Source organism: Amphiura filiformis, chromosome 19 (genome assembly GCF_039555335.1).
Source record: "Amphiura filiformis chromosome 19, Afil_fr2py, whole genome shotgun sequence".
NCBI classification, from domain to species: Eukaryota; Metazoa; Echinodermata; class Ophiuroidea; order Amphilepidida; family Amphiuridae; genus Amphiura; species Amphiura filiformis.
The window spans coordinates 38,341,557-38,345,081 of NC_092646.1; the positions used below are offsets into that span (position 1 = coordinate 38,341,557).

Consider the following 3,525-nt stretch of genomic DNA (forward strand, 5'->3'; position numbering starts at 1 on the left):
TGGTAGTGGGGAGGGTGTTCAGTCTGACCTCAGCAATTTGCTCTAGCCTTGAACCATCTGTTCCAAACTTTATTTTCAGCTGCAAATATTGGGCATCTTTTGGTGCATGTACATATTCACAAACTCACTTGGGTCACTTTGACCCATTATGAGAAAAACACCTTTTGGACCAAACAAGTTTTAATATACAATTGCAATGCAACACTAGGGGGTGCAAACTGAGTTTTAACTTAGCTGGCAATAGGGGAATGAGCGAGATTGGGAAAAATCTGAAAATTTCTTCTGATACTGAGGAAGGGTGTAAAAATAGCTTTAAATATCTACCAGTTCCACTCAAGTGAGAGGGATGATGGATGTCTACAAGCTGAAATCCAAACACCCCTCTCACTCGAGTAAAACTGGTGAAAACCACAAATAAGGATGGCTTGAGCTATAATAATAATCAATTTGGACCCATTCCGCTGACTGCTGCCCATCCAATTATATCTACACAAGGAAACATTATAATTGTTTGAAGTGTAGACTCTCACCCAGTCCTGTTGATGTCACACAACCTACCTGTCACTATGCCCTGTCCAAATTCCATGCTGAAGACTGCAAATTGATTCTACGCTAATACCTACTTTAACTGCACGCATACCTGATTAAAAATTAAAAATTTTCATAAACTGGTTGGTCTATTAATTTGCTAACATCTGGCGACACCAGCAATGCATCCATTTACATAGCACTGTGTTATGCCGTATTTTGTCTATCTCACCTAAAATGGTGTTGATCTGTACTAGTTTTAAGGATATTTTTAGGATATTTTTAGGATATTTCCCAGTTGCTTGACCAAATTACCCATCTTCAAGACGAAACATATACCACCGACATTCTTCTCAACTAAACTCGCTACACTCATGATATCAAGTCTTGGACCGTTGTTTTTAATTTTTTCTATAAAACTCAAGGCCTTTTGTCAGGTTTAGAGTCAATAATACAAAAATACATAATCTTTGACATGATTAATGTATGCATTGACACCATTGCATTAAAAAACATAAAGATTGCCTTTTTGGTTTATAAATATTCATTTCTCTGTACCAAGATGAACTTTGACCTGAAAAAATAGGGTCAAAGTTCACCTTGATTATAACAAAGCTTGCATTCTACTTCAAATGATGCCATGAACTGCAATATCATTCTATAAAGTAGAAAAATAAAATAAATTGGAAATGATACAGCATGCTTACAAAATTTGAAGTAAAATGCAAGGTAATATACTGACTGTAATACGATACCCTCCTTTGAAGTCGAGCCAAGTGAATCTTACTCAACACAAAAAACACCCCAAGTAAAACTTCATATTAAGTTACGTCACAAGGCTGACATCACTAAGCATGACTTTGAGAACACTGACATAGGAAAGCTGTGATGCTTTCTACTGTTAAGATTATTTGCAAACTTACTGATGTCAGCTTTCTAGCGTATCAGTTATAAATAGAACCATGTTGCACACACTGCAGAATAATTTCATAAACTTTTGCATAAATGTATTTAGAATATAAAAATGAATAATTCAATTACCCAATTCAAATCATGTGTAATATCTTAGTAATGACTCTGCTATGTAATTTATAATACTGATAGAATGTACAAAAGAGCATGCAGGCATGTCTGTCCAGGGGGCTATTCCAGTTGAAACCCATACACACCATATGGAAGACATGGCCTTAATCTCCAACACGGGGAGTGTGAATTTCAAAATGGGGTTACCTGAATGAGCAACTGAATTTGAATCTACACTCCCTGCATGGGAGAGTAAGGTCACGTCTTCCATCAGGGGTGTATGGATTTTTAAGTGGAAGAGCCCATTGCAAAGTAAAGGCAGAGTATATTGTCGTTGGGCAGGAAAACCTCCTGTGTCATTGGCCCCTGAACATGTTTAAAACAAAACCACTTATGTGACTTGTTGGCAGTTTTGTTTTAATCATGTTCAGGAGCCAAAAGCATATACAAGGTTTTTCCTGTTTTTTGAAACTGTCAGCTCCGAAATAAAAGATGGCATCGATGGTAAGTTTTCAATGTGCTGCGCTATGAGGAGTGCTATTGAGAGGGTTCTCCAACTCAATAAACTAGTGAGATTGCATGCTAGACAACAGACCAGGATCCAGCGTCCAGTGCCGTAACTTCGTCTAGCCTGTATCTCACTCTACTTTACATTCCGAACCTGAACAGCACTCCCCATATCACTAAGCACAGAAAATTTAACCTTGAAAGTACCAAAACATACACTGCATTTTACTTTTGACTGCAAAACCATTATGAAAACCTTCAATGGCATAAAATGTAACATTACTATCCTCTGCATACCCTTTTAGGTTTCTCCCGACATTTGATAACCCAAGCTTTAGACACGTTTGGTTATTTTATAGCACACATTTATCTAACCGACACAATTGAAATGATACGACCCTTTTATGAAAAGTACCGCGCCGTCACTTGGCTCAACTTCAAACCTAAATGGTTAGAAATTGATCACACAGTTCCAATACTGGCAAGCATGCAGACCTAGCCATCCATTCCCCTCCCACACACTAAATAAGTAAATGCTGCCTAAGAATACGATTCAAAATCTTGATTTTGTGACCAATTTGACTGCTTAATGCCAGTGCAATAGTAAGTGGGCAAGTGCAATAGCTGCCATGTGTAGAGTACAATATACTACGTGTAAATTGCTAAATGTTCACAGGGCAGCTATTGCACTTGCCCACTTTTGGCACTAAGCAGTCAAAATTCATTTTGAAGGAACGGCTACATTACTAAACACTACATAACATTGTTGTCAGTGTGATCAATTTCTAAAAACTTGCATAAAACATTTCAAAAGAAAGAAAAATCACAGTACTTTGGTTCCTTTGGATTAACAAACAATAGGTAATAAAAACATTCTGACGATAACAGTCAAGAACACAAATGATCACACCCTGAGTTACTTGCACCTTGTCATCCACAGTGGATGAAGACACCCCATTGGGCTAGTCCAGTTGAAATCCATGCCCCCTATGGACATCATGACCCTAATCTTCCACACAGGGAGCATGAATTTCAAATGGGATTACCTGAATGGGTGACTCAATTTGAAATCTACCCCCGTTTTGTGGGAGAATACGGTTATGTCTTCCATAGGGAGTGTACACATTTCAAATGCAATAGCCAAATTTATGCCAAAAGACACCACCTTCAATTGACCCACTTTTGTAACGTCACTTAGCCATGTTTTTTGTTGTGAATGCATGCTCAAATTAAAAACAATAGGTGATACATTGGAATAGGTTACCAGATAGGGCCAAATTTGTGCACTATTTTTTGACAAATCCTTATTAAAGAATCTTGCTGTGATGCCCTTATTAATATCCCATTTCAATATGAAATGGACAAAGACAGAAGTCACAATGGCGACAGTGAAAAAGTTTTGAAAATGGAATATTAATTAATTAAAGATGGGTCCTTTTGTCACGCAAGGGTAGCTAGTGTAACACA

General features: G+C 37.6%; 1 long non-coding RNA gene across 1 annotated transcript; it reads right to left on the bottom strand.

The window, feature by feature from the left end:
* Positions 1–908: 908 nt before the first annotated feature.
* On the bottom strand, positions 909–3,273 carry LOC140141258 (uncharacterized). The gene is made up of 2 exons (XR_011857386.1): positions 2,255–3,273; positions 909–2,212 (listed from the first exon to the last, which is right to left on the bottom strand). It is a non-coding gene; the product is annotated as an uncharacterized lncRNA (long non-coding RNA).
* Positions 3,274–3,525: the final 252 nt, after the last annotated feature.